This window comes from Camarhynchus parvulus, chromosome 12 (assembly GCF_901933205.1).
Source record: "Camarhynchus parvulus chromosome 12, STF_HiC, whole genome shotgun sequence".
Classification (NCBI taxonomy): Eukaryota; Metazoa; Chordata; class Aves; order Passeriformes; family Thraupidae; genus Camarhynchus; species Camarhynchus parvulus.
In genome coordinates, this window is record NC_044582.1 from 15,178,554 (window position 1) to 15,200,535 (window position 21,982).

A 21,982-nucleotide genomic window follows, 5' to 3' on the forward strand; every position below is an offset into this window, starting at 1 on the left:
TGAGATAGCAAGGTAATTTCAGAACTGAAACTGATTGTCTCAGACACTCATGACTCAAATATTTAATCTAAAGGGTAAAATTCCCAGAGTACTTCTCTCATCATTCCTCAGCTCTATAGAGAATAAAAGCTTCAACTTTATATGATGTGATATTATTTCCATTATTGGTATTATGCTGGAGGCAAATATCCTTCAAAAAGCAAAATCCACTTCTCCAGCACACAGTGAGTTGTGCACCACAAAGCCCCAATCCCTCCTTTGCACGGTGTGCTGGAGATACCTTGTAATCTGCTGAGAATTTAATAACAATTATTTTACTTCTTGTAGTGAAGAGCCTTTAAGATGTAATATAAAATATTCATCTGAAATCTGATGTCTCCAGATTTCAGGGGTGATTTAGGACTGAAGGCTGAATTTTCCAGCTAACTGAATATTTTAGGTAGCAGTGCCTCTATTTATCTGCATCTGTGTACCTCTGTACATGGTGTGCAAGGGCTTCCTTGGCACCTCTTTCATTTGCTGTTCTAAAACATGCAAAGGCTGGATAAGCATTATCTTACTCCTAAGTAATTCATACATTTTTGGAGCCCTGCCTCAGGAAATGAAAATAAAAGAAAGCATTTGCCTATATGGTAAGCAAAGACAAGGAATTAATTTGTTCCAATAACCCCTCAAATTCTTTATGTCCTTCATAATAACACCTCCAAGATTCTCACACAGTCTGAATCCAATTTCTCCAATCTGAAAGTGGCAAGAGCTGCTAAATAGGAACTTCTAAAGAGTTTGCAGTGTAAAATGATAAAATGTAAAATATGCTGGGATTGCAAACAGTGGATATTATAATACACTTTATGTGTAATCCAGAATAATAATCTCTTAATAATATCAGACAAATTCTTCATGTTTCTTTTAGTTCTTACTGAGTAGAAATCCCACTGACTTTGTCATCTTAATGTGGGTGCAGGATTTCATCCACCCTGTCTGATAGCATAACAACATGAATATGGATCACTTTATTTATTGTAATACAAGGAAATATGCCTTGTAATTATGCATAATGAGGCCTTTAAGGCTGAGAGCTGTGTGTGTGTGTCTGCTCCTTAGCCCCAGACGTGCAGGCAGGAGATGGATGCAATTTCTCTATTATTGATCATGTCCAAACATCAAAGGAGATGGTAGGGGGGATTGCTTCCTGCAACTGCACAAAGCAGTGCTGCTTCTACAGAGGGAAATTGTGCAAATATGTGTTTTCTTGGGGGAAAGAGGGAGGATTTGTATAAATACATGAGAATTCAGGGATACATGGGTGGTAATTGTATAGTAGTACACACATGGAGCAGCAAGATCAAAGACAGACTGAAACACTGAGGCAGGCAAAGTCTTTGCATCACTGAAAATGATTACTTTCTCTATCCAAAATATCTTTGAAAAACAGTATTTCCTGCGTGTGAATGTCAAAACCAATTTGTAGATGCCACAGCTGGGCTTTGATCAAACAGAGAAACAAGAGAACTGAAGAACAGGAATAAGCAATCATGACTCAGGACTGTGCAACAGACTGAGAAAATAAAAATCACAACCTGTGCCAGGAGTTCAAGTATTAAGATGTGCTTACTCTGAATTTTCTATGGCCAAACCAGGAAAATAAGAAAAATTCAGTCTAGATAATTAAGATTTGCACAAATATACCCCTGTTATGTGCAGGAAGGGGGCATTCATTTCACACTGCTTTGAAGGCTAACACACAAAAAGTTTACACCTGAGCTCAAATGTCCCCCTGCAGTGAAAATCCTTGCATGATCTAATGCACAGAGCACTGCTGCCAGGCAGCAGATGCTCAGAAATATTGATAAAGCCATGTAGATAAGGTGTGACAACCAAATAAGCTGCCTAAGTTTTATGTCTATTGACACACTAAGACAACAACACCAATAAATAAGAGAAACACCAAATAGTGTCAGAAAAGGGAATTGTTTTTCAGGAGATGATGCATTTAGTTTATGGCAATGTTAGTTTTGGAAACCAGATTTTAAAATATTAAAGCCAAATCCAGTAGACAGATCAAACAAGAATAGCTGTGATGGTCCACATCAGTTATGTTTTCATCTCAGTATTCTAATTTTGGTATTTTTGAAAAGTAGAAAGCAGAAAAATAATAAAGTGATTTATTTACTCTGATAAACTTAATTACCAGAATAGATCAGTTCTACTATCTGGATGTATGTGAAATCAGGATTCCTTGGGTTATCACCAAAATGTGACATTTCATTGTAGAAAATGATCTGTATATGTATTTTTTTAACCTAACTTGCAAATAGCTAGTAAATGTCAGAATATGCCAGATGACATTAAGAAACTTATTCAGGCAAAGATGGTTTAAAATACTTACTGAGTGCCTGTGGTGCTTTCAGATGGAGTAGAGGACATCACTCACTTTCCTCTTGTATTCTGAAAATAACAGCAGGCAAAGGCAGAGCAGTTGTGGGAATGGACCTCCAGCTATCTGCTAACTGCACGTATCTTTCAAGATAGGCAGAGACTCCTGAGGAAAATACAACTGAATTTTAAATTCTGAGCCAGCTGAACCTTTGTGGGTATATATGTTTAAGAATGAGTATGTGCTTATACACATGCACAGAGATTTTGGAGGTATTCACTCTGAGTATGTGCAAATACATCACTCACTGACATTATAATCTCCATTTAAGTACAGCATATGCTGTGCTTCAAAGTCAATTCACAGCATTTCTCTCATTCTCCTTTATTTGCCTTTTTCAAAGTATGTTGTAGGAGTGAAGTCACACTCAGTCTCTGATTTAATAGATTAAAATAGTTAATGTAATTTCACATTAATTGATGATCCTTTTATTATCTATTACTTGGTCTTTTGAGCAAACATAATACTGCCTAGTGTTGCATGAAAGTCATAATAATAATTGCTGTTTGGTGACTGGAAATGGGTTTCTTCAGCTTTAAAACAGCTGGGATTTTTGTTAGTTTTTGGATAAGTTTTTATTTTATTTATTTATTTATAGGTATTTTAGTTTGCATTTATAGCAGCTACTTTTTACATTATCTGGATTTTGTAGGGACAAAGACTGTAGAAAACACCAGAGATAGAGTGAAACCCTGTCCACATTTGCCAGTTTCTTCTGTGGGACCAGGATTTTGCCTTGAGATTTTGTGTGGCATACAGGGACCAAATCCCCTGTCAACTTTTGCACTCTGGGCTGTCCTATGAGATAGGTTTCTTCTCAGCTGTGTTAATTCCTGAGAAGCTTCTTAGAAAGGTACTTTAGTGGATTTTGTTGTAATAACTGTGGAAATTCAAAGTGAGCCAGAGGCAGCAATATCTGTTTCATTCAAATTCCTGATGCTCCAGTGTTTGTACTTGAGCTTTACTTTTTTTCCTCAGTTCCACTTCTCTATGTTATTATCATCTCATTAGTTAATTATTGTTAATGATTCTACTGTATTATCAAAGAGAAGTTTTTCCTTTTGCTTTTCCTGTGAATTAAGTTTAGATACAGTGATTATTTTGATAATAGTGGGTGTAAGGATGAAGAAATGCCTCCTCCCTTCATCTGCAACCCTTTGCTGAGCTGGAGAAGCCAAAGCTGAGTAGAGCTGCCGGTGTTTATTGGTGTTGTTGTTCAGTTAAATTGACATGGGTGTCACCCTCTGCAATCCAAGGAAAAATCACAGGGGACAGAAAAGAATCCAAGTATCAGGTCATTAATCTGTTGCCATATTTGAGAAAGGGAATCAGCATCTCTTACCCACAGTCTAAAGTAAGTTTTAAAAGCTGTAGACAAAGGTGACAGCATTCTGCCTTTTCTCCAGTTGCTCTTTGGTGATTGCCATCAAGGATCAGGCAGGGTGGTAGAAAGACCTTGACACATCCTTTAGGTGGCTTCCAACACCTTGCAGGCACGGCTGGCATCCACAAAAATCGGCTTTCCATGAATAAAATTGTAACACTTGCGCACAAACCAGCTGATATCCAGTGTCTGCCCTCCACCACCTCAGCTGTGACACACAGCCTTCCAACAGCAGCCTCAATTCACAGCTCTGTCTGAAACATTGTCACTCTGGCAATTAAGTTTGCAAAGCTCATGGCAGTAGTAGTAAAACACAAAGTCTGCTGTACACACTTTAATGTTACTGAGCAAAACTGCTAGGAGTAGCCTAGTGGAATTACAGATATGTGGGCAAGTTTGTGCATACATTTAATGAACTGAGCTAAAAATACATGAAACGTATTTTAATGATTGGAAAAAAAATGCAGAAAAATGTACTGCTCATCTGTAATGAATGATTTTCTCTAATAGGCCCTGTGCCTATAACATGGAAAACTCTTTGTATCTGCACACAGACCAAAGTCTGGCATGCACAGCACAGTTACAGACATGGATGGTTGCTGATGTGCACAATTGCCCACCCTGTGCATGTGCATCCAGAATTTACACAGGCTGATGTGCACAGCCACTGCTAAAAAGTGCATGTAGTTCATGGCCCCTGCTGTAATCTAAAATTCTCTCTCTCTGCATGCCAGCCAATATTAAAATTAAAACCTCCTTATCTTTAGGGAGCCAAAACAAAGTGAACTTAAATAATGCTTGTGTAACTGTGTGTGTACATGTGTGGGATGTGTGTGCAAATAATGGAATTACCATCAGTAATGCCTTTAGTGTACTAACACTCTTTTAAAGCACTTCCAAAAGTGTGCAAGACTGTTTGTTACAGTTATGTCTTATTTTTAATGCTAATTAATTAGCACAAAGATAATATTTACCATAAATTAGATCTAGTAAAGGATTGGGTAATGATCTGGCACCTTTGGAGAAGTATGGAATAAAAAATTTTTATGAGGCACATATAGAGACTTGACTTAGACAGACTGATAGAGTCTTGGGTGACAGAGAACATACCAAAGACTCTCACAGGGTGAGGTGAAAACCAGGTGAAAGGCTGGTGTAAGGGCAGATGATCTGAAAAATGTTGATAAAAGCAGGGAAAAAAACCCCAAATGTTTACACAGAAGGAAAATCACTAAGGATAATTTTAGCCTTGAGGCATTATTCTGCCTTTGTATTCAGTGGAGGGAGATGTGCATTCAAAGGACCACTTACAGCATCATGTCTGGGCTACAGGCTGTCCTTGTGCTTGTCCCTCAGCACAGGCCTCTAATGAAATCCTCACCACTGGATTCAAAGACCCAATTCATCCTCCTGAGCAGAACATCTGGTTCACAAGACTGTGAATTGAACCTGTGACATGGTTCACAAGACTGTGCTCTGGAAATGAATAATGGATCTGTGACGGATCCTGGAAGGGGAGAACGAGGGAAGGGGATGTGGGCAGGATGTAAACGGTAAAGAGACAAGAGCACCCAGGGGAACGTGTGCTGAGCTGTTCTGGGGATGAGCAGAGACTGCAGAGCAGCACAAAAGGAGCTCAGGCCCAAGAGGATAGCAAGAAAATGGAGAATGATTTGAAAGCAGAGCTAGAGTAGTCCCAGGGGTGAGCCACCTCCTGCCCTTGGAGTGGCGAGGGAAAATCACCTATCTGGTGAAACTGCAGAGGGTGATTTATTACAAAACCATTGGTTATTGGGAAAAAAATGTCACTGTCAGGGTGAAATAGGTGTGCCCAAACTGGTGACTGCTGAAATGCTTGCTCCAGCACAGCAGGATAAAAATGGGAAATATTGTGTTGAATGCTGAACTCTTGAATGTCGTTATGAGTATTTAAGATGTTTCTACTGACAGATTCACATTGCCCCTTTTATCATCAATTTTCAAGCACCAGTGAAATCTAAAATAGGAGCCACATGGTGTGTTTGAGAGATGAGGAAATAGCTTTATATGAGCAAAAATTGACACATAGGTGACCGTATACAATAGAGAAAAAACTCCTGAGCAGGCACGAAATGGAATGTAGAATAACTGTTATATTTGCAGTCCTTTTGATGAATGAATGCAGATACCCAAGAAATTTGTAAAATTGATGCACAGAACCAGGTTTAAAATATTTATTAATGCAATGTATAATGTATGTGAAAGGTATGCACACCAGTAGTAATAGGGACACGTAATAATATGGACATATAATAATATATGTATTTTTCTGAATCATTTGAACATTACGAATTTCTCTAGGATTAAAAAAAGCTCCCAAAGGAACAGGAGTTCCCATTTCCCAGAAAAAAAGTGAGTAGGCAGCCTGTATTGCAGTTGTCCCATTTATGGGCTCCTTTAATGTTCCTTTGAAGCCTTTGTGTTTCATCTGTCACAGGGAGTGCAGAAGAGATGATGGACAACTGTTCTGATCTAGTTTGGCAGTATTTGTGTTCCAGGTTTGCACATGTTTAAGGGCCATTTAGCAGGGCACCTGGGACTCTTGGAAATCTGAGGGTTTCTCGGGCAAGTGCGAGATTCATCCTTAGCTTGAAGCCCAAGAACAAAGAAGTTTTGGAGAAGGCGTGGCTGGCAGCAGAAATCAAAGAACTGGGGAATGTGCATGACAACTTTGACATTTCCTGCCTTGTTCTGTCCTGTAGCAGTGACTGTGGACAAGGCTCTGCAAGGCAGGCAGTCAGATGGTGAGGAAATAAATAAAAGTTTAGGGTGTGCTTGTGATGGCATTTCATAGCACGGGTTGGAGAAGGAACGTCAAAGCTGGTGTGATTTGAATATAAAGAGAATACAGGAGATGGAGATTTGCCCTGGATAAGAGCGGGAAAAAAAATGGAAATGCAAGACCTGCAAAGGGATATGAAAGCCCCAAAATATGATTTATGTTAGGAATATGTGTCCTAAATAGCTTGGTGATACTTTACAGTGGGTTACTATTTTCAGATGACTTGAAGAATGACCTCTGGGATGTTGGGACCATCTCTGGGAATTTAAAAACAACCATACTGGGTCAGGTCAGGAATGCAATCTTGTTTCCAGTAGCAGTTGCAGCACATGCTAAGGCAGAGCACAGGAGTGATAAACCAACAAGGAGAATTTCCCTCTAGACCTTTCCAGTTTCCAGCAGTTTGTGATTCAGGGATTGTTTTTAATAACCCCTAAAAGAATTTGCTTTTCTAACTGCTTTGTGAGCTCATGGAAAACTTTCAGCTCATGTGCCTTGTGTGAGATTTTTCCATTATTTTTTGAACATTCAGCTTAATATTCTGTCTTAACTCCTGGGTTTGACATTGGAAGACACAGTGAAAATTTTTATTTTCCTGACATCTCTCAGTACCCTCATTATTCATCGCTCCAACCACCTCTCTTGTTCATCACTCCCAATAATATTCTTGTTCAGAAAGTCACTCTTATGTTGGTTAGAAACATTTAAATTTTGTTCCTAACTGACATTAGTTCACTACCATATTAAAATTTATTTTTTACTGTGGGGTATCAACTATTTTCAGTTGGCTTTTTTTGTCCTATTCACTTTATATTGCTGTTTTACTGAGTTCTGTTAACAGATATTAACTGGCTTCATTATTGGTTTTGTTTTTGTTTTTTTTTTAATTGACAGCCAAAACTATCGGGAGGGGAGGGGTTAAATTAAACCTAAATTTAATGCAAATGTTCACTTTGAATCTAAATTTCTCCCAGAAATTTCAGTGCAGTTTTAAACTTACCTTGTTTTTACCTTGTTCTGATACCCAAGTGCTTACTCTCCCTGTCCTGAGGATCAGAAGCAAAGCCATAAATCCATGAGCAGTTGACTTGGAAGCTGTGTGTCAGAAACTGGCCAGAGGGAGCAGAGCCACCATCAGCCCATCATGCTGATGACCAGCTGATGAAATTCACAGCACAGTAAAAAGAATTTCTTACTGAGCGAGGGTCAGTGAGTGAGCAACAGCAGCTGAGAGCTTGTTTGTCTCAGGCATTGATCAGTGCATATTTTCAATCATCTGAAACATCATCCTGTTTGAAGCACTCACAGTCAGGAATTTATTTAGGACACCAAACCTCCAATATAAACGTGGTTGAATCCTGGAAGAAAAGTAACAGAGACAACAGCTTTGTGCCATTTCTTTTGTTTGTATAATTAATGTTCAACATTAAGTGTTCACTGGGCTGACACATCCATGGTACCAGCAAAGTAAATTCATTCAGATGCAAACAGTTGCTCTTGTATTGTTTTTGGAGCTATTTGTACATTTGTTCAGCTCCCTGGTAATGCTTTAAAAGCTAATTAGTTTGAAAAGTAAACAAATATGCAAATATACATCAAGAAGTTCAGTTTGTTGTCTCTGATGTTTTGGGTTGAAAAAAACCAAGAATAGAGAACCATGACTTCACTGAATTACTGACAGTGCTGTGGTTTCTATTTCCTGTTGATACTTTCTTTATGCAGACTAATTTTAAAATAATTGAAACCAATACTTCAATTCTAGATTTTTTTCAAAGACACAACTTTACAATTGACACTTAGATATAGACTCAGCAATGTCCAGTAACTTATCAAAGGCAGTAATTAGTGATGATGATGATGATGATGATAATAATAATTCATTACCTTGATATAAGGGAGCTCCTGGTTCACGTTTCTAAGGGAACAGTCAGATCATAAAATCCTTAGTCAAAATTTATGCCAGGGGACCTCAGTATTCTCCAACATGACAATTATTTAGGATCTGATGCTATCTCACTGAATTAGAAAGTTTCTCACAAGATTGTCTCCTGGTCTCAGAAAGTCCTGCCATTAGATTCTTGTTCCAGAATCATTAATTCACTATTCCGTCTCTCAGTAGGACACTGTGCTTGCACATCCATCTTTTAGAATGGTCTTTTAGTCTAAAATTGTGGTTCCAGCATGGCTGAATACTGTTTATTGATGTGGAAAAAAAAGTCTGATCCTGAAAGTATTAACATATATATTCAGGTATTGAAGAGGTGATTTGTCCCACAGAGAGAATTATGATTTTTAAATAAGAGAAGGGCTATGATGCATGAGACTGTGAGGTGATTGCAATATCAAGGGAGTAGTAGGGAAAAAATGGACTTTCCAATTATTTTAGTAACCTTACTCACTTAATAGTATGTAAATTATTTTAATTTATTTTGATGAAATTTGTGTAAGCAAAAGTATTTTTCTAGGTACATTAACTTATCAGAAAAAGAATTTCTGTGAAGTTTCCTGAAGGTTTCTTTTTTGTGGTGATTGAAACAAAACCCACGTCCTAAAGCTATTATTGTAGCAACAAGGGTTTTCTGGCTGCATTACTTGTTCACAGATGGTTAGCCTTTGACATGGCAATGAGATTGTTCACTTCTGCAAGATGTTAGCACCGATCAATAAGAAAACTGTCTTACAGAGGGAGCACCTGTTTGTCAACCAAGGCTGCCTTAAAGGTATTGCTGATATTACATTTTTGTTTGTTCAGTGGAAAGCCAGTAGTTTCTCTGGCTGCAGGGTTAAATTCCTTCTTTGTTAGTGTGCACTTTGATGGGAGAAGGCTCCCACTGGAGCAAGAGGGAACCCACATTTGCAGTGCTGGATAACTGGGTAGGCTGGGCTTGAAAATCTGTTTCTTTTGCTCCATTCAGGGCCATGGCTATTGCAAGTGCTAGTTTAGTTTTCTGCCAAGCAAAAAAGCATTTTTCAGGTTTTAAAAGAAATATTTGGGGATGGCTTTATCCACAGGAAATGGGGCCTCTGCCAATTTACCAGTGACAGTAAAATATGTGTTACAACACATAGCACTGAAGTACAAGGCTCATAATAAAAAGATTCAGAAAAATCTGAAGGCCCAGGAAATAATGTAAGTGTATCTAGGAAAAAAAGTGAACTAATATACATGAGGAAAAGAAGCATTCAAGGATTAATGCTGGGAAAACTGCCAGCTACTACAATGGGGATGGAAAAAATAGGAAAGTGATGGCATTTTCTCCTAGAGCAGGAGGTAATAGTGTCTTTCCTTGTTGAGAACACTGCTGGGAAGCACAGAGCACCATTTCAATTAGATATGGCATTCCTCTTCCATCTCAGATTGTTGGCTGGATTTTCTATTACAGAGCATCTGCCTCTGTTTCTACACCCTGTGTTTTATTCCTTGTCCATCTCCACAGTGCTGACGTGTCCAGACAACAATAATACCAATATATTTGGTAGTTTATACACTGATGATCAAATATTCTTGAAACTTTATTAACTTGTGCTGGTTGTCTATGTTTTAGTTAATAGTACTGAAGAGCTGAGTAGAGATAAATGCTGGATTGGGAAAATAAGGCAGATTTTCTCTCTTGAATGGAGACAATAATGCTCATCCAATTTCCAGCACAGAATTTCTATCACTTTTAATAATCATGTAATTGTTATATAGTGGAATTCTAAAAACATCAGTGATGTCAGTGATGCTGAGAAGAGCTGTGGACATCAGTAAGGTGATGAGCACAGGCTCGTGAAGAAAGGTGAAGTGAAGCAGCAAATGCACAGCTTGTCTAAGTGATGATAATGATGGTGGGGGATGTGATGGCCATCAGAAACATATCTGACATCTGTAAATGGAGAACAGGGAATAGCTGTGTTCAGTTGGTCATAGCATCACAATTAGTGTTAATGAGGAAAACTGAGCAAAAGAAAACAGAACATTCTTTTTCTGTTCAGCCCAATGGTAGATCCCATTAAACACTAGAATGGCATCTTCAAAGGATCCCCTGTTGCACCAGCAGAAGTGCAATTGCTTAAATAATGAGAAAATAAATTGAGCAAGATGCTCATGAGTGTGTGGAGGGCAACATTTTGATACTGGGAAAGATTTGGGCAAGATGACCTTTTCTGCTTCTAATTACCAGCACAGCATTAAGGAGAGTTGGCAGAGCTGTCCTATTTCTAGTTTAGAGGCTTTTCCCAATTTATTTTATTTCTAGTGAAGGCCCAGTTTATAGCCAACATTATCCAAAGCTTTTAAGGCTGGAAAAGCAGGAGCTGAACTGAGGGGTCAGAGCACTGGGGTCGTTTCTCTGGGGGGGCTCACCTGGAGCTGGATCCTCATGAGCCCTGTGGGATGGAACTGAGCTCTCTGAAGCAAAACCTTGGGGTTTGAGTGAAATGGGGTTTTTCCAGCTGGCTCAAAAGTGGACTGAGCTGGACATGAATCAGGACAAGTCTAAGAGCTGAGGGAAAAGGGACCCTTTGGAGGCATTGCTGGAATTAGGACAGAATCACCGAGTCTGCAGCACATCAGAGGGGCTGCTTCTCCTCAGGAAGCTGCAGCACCTGCACAGGACATGTGCCTGTGTCTTTTTCCTTTTTGCATAATTTCCCTGGAACAGATCACTTGGATTATTTTGGAACAAAAGTTGAATTTTTTTTTATCTTAATGCAAAATGGTTTCTTTGTGACCATAAGAGACATAGCTCAAATAATTCCTTACTTCCTTCTTTGTCTGGACTTCAGCTTTGAAGACACTTTCTCATTTCTGGGGATGGTGTCAGTGTGGTGTAGTTTATTTGCTGTAGTACTATATAGGAAACTGGGAATCATTTGCTAAAATTACTTAAGTTGCATAGTTGAGTTATGTGAATTATAACACATGCTGAGACAGGGATTTTATCTTGAATTGAAATTTGTTGACATTGGCCAGTGAAATGTCAGTGTTTTTCATCAAAAAGATTTTAGTTTTTAAAGAAATCTGCTTTAAAAGCAACTTTTAATTGAAAAATCGGATTCCAAATTTTCTTAGATAGTGTTTGGATGAATACTGATCATCACCAAGGGTAAACAGGGGACAGAAAAATAAATGTGTTTTCTGCCTGGCCTCTTAGGTTCTGCTAACTGCAGAGCTCCCTGTTTACAGCTTCTGTTTAACTAATAAAAAATAAACTAATATTAATTTCAACCCAGTGTTGTAATGTCACATGTTGCTTTCAAAGTAGGAAATTATTTGCTCACTACACTTCCTGTATTTCCACTGGAGTATGCAGCCCTTTTTATTCACATTATGAAGGAACAGAGTGCACTGGATTGCACATGTATTCAAAGGAGCAGTACAAATCTGAACAGCAGCCAGGTGATCAGTTATTGGGAGGCAGTACTGCATTGTGTTGTTCATCAGGAGCTTCCAGAGAGAAGAGAAAGAAATTGCCAGAGAGAGAAACATTCAATGCAGTTGAAAATAAAAAGGTAAAGAGGAAGAGAGAGAGAGTGGGGAACCAGAATAAATCAGGGTTACAATTGTATGCAGAGAGCTGGGGTGGAAAGACAGAGCAAATCATGGTGGCAAGAATAAAATATTGCTCATCAACAGAAATAGGGAGGAGAGAGACATCAAAACAGAGAGACTCATGCAAAAAAAAAAGGCAGCTCAGGATAGTGACTATGGAAAATGTAGGAGAAGAGAGGTTTGGGAAGAGATTAAAGTAATATAGAAAAAGAGAAAATCAATCAGACTTGCTTTGTTTGAGATGAACTTCACCAGAACAAAACCAAAAGAAGAAAATAAGAGGTGCCAAAAGATATCATTAAATAAAATATTTCCATTGTCCTCTCCCTTAAAATTTCAGTGAGGAGGAGGCAACTGCCCTCCCACTATATTTTAGACACAGTAGTGGCTGCCTTGATTGTTAAATTTTGAAAACTGTATGGTCTGAGTTCCACTTCATCCTCTGCTTTCTCCTCTTCCTCAGCCATAGTTTGGTCCTGACCAGAAGTCAAACAGCTCAATCATGCTTCAGTCTGGAGGGAATAGATCATTGTGAGGGGGAATTTTTAAACTTGCTAATGCATAACCACAGCCGAGTAGCCTGAAAGTTAAAATAGATTGAGAGAGAATTCCTTGAGTTGTTAATTCATAACTGAAGTATAGTAGTCTGAAAGTTAAAATATTGCTGCTCACATACCCAGCTCCTAACATTTACTGAAGTGCTTGACTGTGCTTGAAGCTAAATAAGGTTCAGAAATGAGTGTTCTATAAATTCCTTAGGCTGGAGAATTCCAGGTTCTTCTGCTATGGATAATGAGTGCAGTGTAAAATGCTTTCCATGCAAAAACAACTGATTGCTTCTGAGCCTTTGGTCCCATCCTCTGTCCTTGTGCACCAGTGTGCAGCCAGTTCCTGGCAGAGGAATGGTTTTCTGCTCCAATGCAGGACCAGCTGCTGGCAGTCACGGTATGAATAATTCCAGAAATATATGGGGTGGGATAATGGGCACACTTGTCCACTGGAAAATGCCTGGGAAGTGATTGCCTGGCATTGCTCAGTGCTGCAGAGGACAGGATTTACTGCTGCTGCTGCTCATCACACACAGCTCCTTACAGTGACTTTTGCTTGCACGTGCTGTAACTTGCAGTCTTTGTTTTCCTTCTCATGGATTTTGTAGGATGGGGTCAACCCCGTAGATGAAAATGTTGTTGCCACCATGGCTAGTCAATGCATCCGTAAGAGATCCCATTACAAACACTTTGATCCCACACTGATTTCTCAGTTTTATACATTGGCCAAATTTGTTTAGACCCATTCCTTCCTGTTATTTTATTTATTGCCATTCACTGGAAGATTAATGCAGCCTGTACTCTGGTTATAATTCTCTCTATCAGTCTGTCTGTAGTATCTGTGCAATCCCAGCTCTTCATCACTGTGCATTCTTTATGGATCACATTATTTTCACCACTCCTTATCTAACTGCTTCATAAAAGCATCTCACACATTTATAAAGCATGACAAGAGCATTACCATAAACTATGCCACTGTGCTCAGAAACACATCATAGGCTCTCCATAGGCTAATCACCTTAGTGGATACAATTATCTGGGGATGAATTTATCTGCAACCATCATATCAAAAGATGGACTGTATAGAACAACATTGCTTTGCTTTTCCACAAGGATTTAAGATCCCTGAATCATTTTGGGATGACTCAAAGCCTGGGTTTGAAAGTTGGTTTTTGTGGAGCTGCTTTGTACTTGGTGGATTATTTTATAAATATTTTTTTAAATCCTGAAAGTGTGACATTTTCATGTACCATATGAAAAATTCAAAGGGTGCATCATGAGCATAATAAGAAATTTGGAGTCTCTTTTAAGGCTGAAGAGAAAATTAATACGGTTTTCCAGTTTGGAGAAGTTTGGAGATGAAGGTATTCAGTAAATGTATTAGGCAGTTTTAGAGATCTGGTGCTTGGGGAAAGCCTGTTGGGCATAAGTCAGACTCTGGCAGGACCAAGCTATGCTTGCATATTAGACATAGAATAATTTCTAAATCCTTTCTTAGTAACCATTTCTCATGCACATTCCTATATTCATTTCTCATCAGCAGCTGTAACTGAATTACTTATTTCTTATCAACTTAATTATTCCATCCAGAAAGAGAGTTGTCCTGTCTTTCATTGTGTGTTTTTCCTGAAACTTAACACTGATTCTTTGGGTGTCTTTTGCTGGCAGCGTTTAGAAAAACATTTTGAGGTTCCAAGAACAATATTCTGTGGTTCACTCAAATTTTATTGTGAGGATATTTTCAGGCCTAATTCCACTCTGGATTTTCACTGTTCTCTGGCAAGGAACTAGAGATGTCAATGTTGGAAATGTTCATTTCAGTTCAGCATCAGAAATCTGCATTTCTCCACAGCTTTGATATCTAGAAAATTTGTTCTGGGCAAGAATTGTGCAGCTGCAAAGCAACGATCAGAACAGCACAGCAGGTTTTTTTAATCTCTAGTTTATACTGCTGCCTGCAGTTTAACTTATAGGAGGAGCACTGCTTAAATGCAAGCACATTACATCTATTTTGTCCAAACTCGGGTTTTTTATCCTCTCTGACATATCAAATATTAAATTTTCCAAACCACCCAAGTGACTAAGAGCATGATTTTTTTTTTTAAGGTACTTACAAGATTTTATGCTCAGCCTTACTGGCATACATCATTTAGAGCAAGACATCCTATTTACAAGTGATATAGACTTCTAGGAGTGTCATATCTCACTGAAAGTCAATGAAATTTAAAATCATAATGCTTATTACTCTTTGATATGGAACTTCAGTTATTTCTCAAAAGTAACATTCTTCTCTTTCTGAATTAAGTCCTGCCTCTTCACACACATCTCTTAATGGCATTCCAGAGCTGTAAATCCCACCAAGACTTCTAATTTCTAACCTCCATTTCTCAAAGTTCCTGTAAGTTGGCCTCCCTTTGAAGTAAAAAAAAAATCTCATTAAAAGACTGAAGATCCTCACTAAGAGAGCATTGGATTCTTGCCTGCCTTGTGAGTTGCATGTCTGGGGTTTGTAGTCCATCAATAGAGGAGTGCTGATAGTCCTTAGTATAATTCCCTTGGCACACTCCCTGTGACAAAAAAGCAATCAGTCCTCTGGGGAGTGGCAGGGACAGCTCCACACACAAGGAGGTGGGATTTTCTCATAGATTCTGTCTGTTTGGGGGTACATTTTACACAGGCATGCACAATGCTAATCAAAACTACTCATAACCCTGCTTAAATAAGAGCTGGGAGCAGATTCCTCATCAGCATTCCTCCCCAGCCACCCTTGCCCTGTTGCCCTCCTCTCCTTCCTCGGCCTTGCTGGTTATTTCTCTTTCTTTGGAGCTGCACTGTGCCAGAGGCAGGAGCTGCTAGAAGGCTGCCTTCTTGTTCTGGAGACCATTTTCACTTTTGATTCATCTGTAAGAGGAATTTTTTTTATTATTATTATTTTTTAATATGCATAAGAATAAGGTCCCGCGCAAATTTCTCAGGAGATCAATTTGCAAGGCTCTTTAGTAGAAAAACCTATTCTCTGGTGTGTGTATTGGTTTGATATGGAAATCCATAAGCCAGCCCGAGATACAGGCACAGCTCACATGCTGGTGTGCTCTGGGTTTTCCTTGTGAATTCAAGAGCAGATTCCATATCCTTTCTCCTTTACAGAAAATAGGTATTTTTAATTTCTGTGAATAAACCAGTTTGTGAGGATCAGAGTCTATTCTATTCTGGGTGTAAGTATAAGAATCTGTAAATCTCTCAGATAGAAGCCTCCTGTGGCGGATGGCAAAGAGCATTAGTAGAAAATTGTAAAAGACTACAAATCCTTGTGCTAATTAGAGCTTTGCATATCCTTGCTTCCCCTATTATACTGAATAGGAAATAAAATACAAATGGAAAAAAACCCTTAATATTAAATTGAAATATTAACATTCTGCTGAACAAAATATTTTAAAGATTTTATTTTCCCGTAGAAGTTATTTTGTTTTTAATTTTTGCAGAAAAGTTTGATTTCATTAAAATGGCCATTTCTGTCAAGATTACTCTCAGAAACTTAAGAGTTTCTAAGATAAATAACCAGTGATGCCTGTGAGAATGCACATTGCCCCTTTTAGCCCAGGAATTTTCACAGGTAGCTGACCTGCTTGGTCCAGCAGCTCTTCTCCAAATTCTGACCATGAGCCAGCACAAAGCAAGACAATCTCATTATTTGCCTTGCTCCAAATGGGGATGCTGTGCCATGGCACAGGAGCTGGTGCCTCGACCTGCAGGGATGTGTTGCACCATCCCATGGGCTCTGTCCTGGGACCTCTCAGAGCTGGGACTTGCAGGAGTGCTCTTTAAGTGACCTGGACATCAGAAAAACCACAGGAGGCTTTTAAAGTGTAACACAAGGTGCATTTCCAAGGGAAAACAAATTTTACTAGCCATGGTCCTCTTGTTCTGGTTTTTTTTTTTTGTAGAGAAGCAGCAGTTTCTTTAAGGGGGTACCCTGTGTCTCCAGAACCCTTTCACAGCAGCAGCATTTGAGAAAATAATATCCCAACCCAAAACTTAATGACCCACAGTGGGAGTCACTTATGTTGCTGCTGTTGCATAGAATCTTCCCAAAATGAAAATTATAATATAGATTTTGCATAATGAACAGCAAAATACTGAATATCAATCAAAATAGAAATATAGGGAACAGACCAGTGCAGTCTATGCTGATCCACTGGGATAAAAAAATCCACTGTATATCAGGGGACTTGCAGAGCATGTGTGGAGCATTCCAAATTCTCATAGTTATGGTAATTCCACATCTAAATAATAACTCATCAATTTATTTGTATCTGTTATCATAATGGAAAATAATTAAGGAGTAATGCTGATGGGTTATACTTAGGTCAATTTTTTGGTGGTGCCTTTGTGTTACATCAGGTTTATGAGCCAAGTTCAGCTGTTTTGTGACTTCATTGATGGCAGTTAACCTTGACCTTGTGAAAAGGAGTGAAAACCCTAAGTCTTCTCTGATTGCTCTGAAAATGCATCCTATAAGCCTGATCCTTTTCCTTCTGGAGCAGATGAACAATGTTAGAGGATTATATGTAAAAGAAAAATTGGAGTGTAATTGCACTGTGGCTATGAGGAGTCTTTTATTTGTTCACTTGTGAAGTGGCTCGTGGTGTAGCATGGGACTTTGTTTTTCCATCTGTTACATATTCCTGTCAGAAGTAAAAATGTTGCTTTGTAAGTTCCATAGTTGTGGCTTATTATTTCTTAAAGTAAAGTATAGTATTTTCCCCTGTGCACACTGTAGTCTGCAGTTCTGGCACATTAGCTGGCATAAACATTTTGATTAAAGCTTATGAATGTATTAATTACACCTGGGAAGTTTCCAAAGCTTATTCAAACTGAAAACTCTTTAAACTGCAGCCCCCAAATCTGAATTCTTTATAGTAAATGTAAAAAAAAAAAAAAAAAGGGGGGGCTGTCACAGGGTTGTTCTTCCTTTCTTTCCTTTGTTGTATGAAGACATGGGGTGGAGACCATGCAAATTTTTATACCCATTCATTTCTGGGAGCAATTTTTCAGCAAGTCTACAAGTGTCTGAAGAATTTTTGCTGTCACGTTGTTAAACATTTGCTTGGAGTCTATAGAATTTAAATTCTCTCCTAAATTTTCTCTGTTCTCCTAGGTCTAGCAGCAGCATCTGTATATACTTAAGCACTTTCAGAATAACATATGGGTCCATGACCTTAGCAGGATGATAGCACTGGCACTTCCACTGGCTACTTGAAGCTGTTACAAATAAATAGAGCTACCACAAACCAGCTATAGTCCTAATGAACTGTCTGGAAATGTTGATAAAATTGGTCCATAGGATTTCTTTTGTTCATATTCCCATGGTGAATCACCAGTGGTGCAACAGAGGCAGAATTTGGCCGGCAAAGCCCATGATGTTATTTGGGCACCATTATTTTTTTTGCAAGTAGCAGGAACAGGTTCTTACAGCAACCTTCATCTGGATTAGGCTGTGAGGTGCATTTGCAATGAGCTAGAAGCAAATGGAATAGAGGATCTGAATTCTAAAATCACTGGGTTTGTGACCCTGAGAAGAAAGGCACATCTTATCTGTCAGCCAGCTCTGCCAGTGCCAAACAGCCCAAGAAGTCTCACCAAAGCTCTGCTCTGCCCATGCATTCATACACACACGCATTCATTATGATTGACCTGCCCTAGGAAGGTCCATTAAGTGGAACTCATTTCAAGCACAGATGGTCCTGAATAGCTTAATGTCTGTCTGGTGGCCAGAATAAGTGAATTCTTGATGGCCTTAGACTTCTGATCACATACATGCAGCCAAGGAGGAAATGAAAACATGTTTATCATTTTGATAAACAACCTCTCTCATTGCTGCAGGACACTCCATGTAACTCAGCAGAGTCAAATACTATTAAATTGTCATCACTGTCAAAGAGAGAATGTATAAGTTTTGCTACCTGAGTCATAGTTAATGACTTCCACAATGTATAACACAAATCAGTAGTGCTGTTTGCTTTTTTTATGTTTGTTTACTGATAAGTTCAGGCTTGGCTGGAATGCAGAGGCAAGTTATAATTTTGAAGTGCAAAATATGCTTTTATTATTACCTCCTAGCTAGAGGTATAAAAAACAGAGATGACTAGAAGATGGCTTTTTGGCTTCTGCCAGGCATGCACTCAGATCTTATAGGTGATTAGACATTTTAAATCACAGCCTCCCACAGCAGACTCATACTCATGATAAAATATCTCACTCTGTGGTGTGTAAACTCAAGGTGGCTTTGTAACAGAGACAAAAATGAGCATTATTTCAGGAGTTAGTGTTCTCCAATTAGAATGAAACCTTTTCAGGGGTAACAAACAGCTGTCTCTGTTTTACAGCAAGAGTGGTCTATTTTTTCTACAGTTTTCTATTTTGAAGTCTGTGCAGAGCAAGGGTTTCTGGGAGGCTGGGGAATATGGGCAGAGTTGCAGTGACACAGAGAGTTGCCATCCTCAACAGTTCAGGGTCCTCCCTGGCAGGCAGTTCTGTCCCTCTGGCTTTGGTCACATTTCCTCCATGCAAAGCTGAGGCCTCCTGTGACCTGAGTGCTCAGAAAGGATCAGCTGTTCTCACCATCAATTCCTGCTGGTGTTTGGTGTGAAGAAGGTGTAAGTCATGACAGGACATTTTCATTCACCTCTGAAGCTTCTTGAAGGAAGATCAATGCTCTGCCTGATCCACAAGTTCCAATTCCATTTCTAATCTTCTGCTTTTCTTGGGACAGAAAGAAATTATTTTTTAAAAAATGCCAGATGGATAAAACAGCCACTTCACGAAATGTAACTGTCAACATAACATTCAGAAGACATTTACTTTGAGGATTTTTAGGCCCCTTTCCTCTCCTTTTAAATTCAATGGCAAATCCTCTATTGACTTGAATGGGTTGGATGAGGCTATTGTTGTGAAATCAAAGCCAGAAGCTACTGTAGCACAATAGACCATAAACTTCAAAAAACAGAGACATTTGTGGGGCTTATGACAAGGATTCAAACTTTTGCTGCACTCACAGCCTATCAGGTCAATAATTCCCATTTTTTTCAGAACTCCCAGCTTTGTAATATCTTGCCAGGTCTTCCCATAATCCAGATGAACCATTAAGGAAAAAAAATGACTCAGGAAATTAATCAGATATTGAATTACAGTATTTCTTGGTGCTCTCCAGCCCCCTCCCCCAAAAGAAGAAAGTTGGAAACAAAAAATAAAAATCACAGAATGCAAAGGTATTTCACATATCTATCTGAACACATTGAGTGATTTTCAGTAGAAACTGAAGATGGATTTGTGTTCCTCTCCCCACTCAATTAATTTCCTCATTTATGCAGCTGAAGTAAATTTAAATAGAACCTCCCACCCTCAACATATTTGTGGTATATGTGTTTCTGTGAATGATGTAGTAAGGAATATGCTTTTTCAATGAGTTTTTTTTCCTATTCTCACTGTGTCCATTTATATCTGTCTCTATTCCCATTTTGTATCTGGCTTTTTAAAAGTCTCACGTGTACATGCATGGTTGGTAAAATCCATACAAGAAAACACATTGCATGCAATGCTACCCAGTAGGCATCCATAGGCTAAATATGCTGTAATGCAAATATCTGATCCCACTCAACAGATTTTTCAGGAGAACAGGCTGTATAACCTCCAGAATTTTCTCCATGTGAGATGGATTTTTTCTTCTCTGTCAGCACTGGAAGGGGTCTTTCTATTATTATAATTACTAATATTTGCATACTTTTTATAGACTATGTAGATAAAACTTCCAATTAATGTATTTAAATTTTTAGCAGTTAAAAAAATGGTTTTTCATTGCCTTTATAGTGTCATTATGTTTTACCCCTCCTAAACAACTACACACTTTGAGCTAAATTCATTACTGCTCCAGCAACTTGAGCTTCCACATAACAATTAAAGGTGTTATAAAGCTCTTCCACCACAACCCATTATTTTGAATAGATAACCAAATAAGCAAGACTAGGTCATGTGGTTCTTAGTACTCATACAGTAAATTTATAGAGAAAATTAAGCATTTAGGTTATTCACAAATATTTACCACACTGTCTATGCAGTCTAAAATTAGAAATGCTTATTACTGTGTACATTATCTTTATTGTTGAAGTTGCAATCAATAAAATCACAAATCTCTCTTCTCCTAGGGCATGACCATAAGATGGATTAAACCAATGAGAATCTTTTCATTGCTTTCAATACAATTTGGATAGGGGAACAGGGACTTTGTGTGAAGGATTACTTCATAGAAAATGCAAGCATTTGGGGCTGAGTTGATTATCACAATTCCTCTTACTCCTCAGATACACTCCAAAGCCCATTTGTCAGAGGATGGCTCTCTCAATTGTTGGGATCTCTCTTTTTTGACGTCTTCTGGCTTTCAAAAAGCTTGTGTCAGCAGCCCAAACACACCTAATAACTAAGAGGTGCAGCAGCATGTCTCTTCAGATGACTTCAATGTTTGCTACAAAATTAATCTCATGCTTGCAAACTCCCCCATATGACCAACATCAGGCAAGGCAGAATTCTCCCTGCCTGCCTGCCCAGTGCTTCACTAAAAATGCCATATTTGTAGAAAACCCAGGTACCAGGATGCACTCCTGGTAGGGAAATGCCACTGAACTGCCAGACCTCTACCAAAACCCGTTTTTCACAGCCAGATGTGGATCAGCATCTCCACATTTCTTATTCTCCTACAGCACACAGTGCCAAAAGCTCTCAATATTCTTTCAAAAAGAGTGAAATCCGAAGATAGGATTAATGTGGTTTATGCTGCAGTAAAAGCAGCATGTACTTAATGGCATGAAGAAATAATGCTCTTCTAGAAAATCTTGCACATCCTGCCCTTTAGTGGGCAGCACATGAGGTTTTGTACTAAGTTGAAACAAACCCAGCCAAATTTGTGCTGCAATTTCAGAAAGCAGCCAGATATCTGTGGGGAACAGCCTGACACCATTAAACACTCAGTGATGGTGAGCTAAATGCAATCTGAACTGAGGAATGGAGAAATTACCTGGGCAGGGCATTAGCCCACCGTGGTGTTTGTCTCCTTGCAGAGCAGAGGTGAAGGGGAATGGCCCACCTGGCACTTCATTTCTGTGCTCAGCATATGGCACAAACACCAAGCACTCATAAGCCCAAAGCCACCGTGGATCTGTCGATCACCCCCCTGTGCTCTCCTTCTAATAAAACTATTGCAAATGCT

At 38.9% G+C, this 21,982-nt stretch overlaps 1 protein-coding gene across 1 annotated transcript in view; it reads left to right on the forward strand.

Annotated features, from left to right (window-relative positions):
* TAFA1 (TAFA chemokine like family member 1) overlaps positions 1-21,982 on the forward strand; it is a 210,253-nt gene that overhangs the window by 145,624 nt on the left and 42,647 nt on the right. The gene's annotated exons all lie outside the window — the stretch shown is intronic.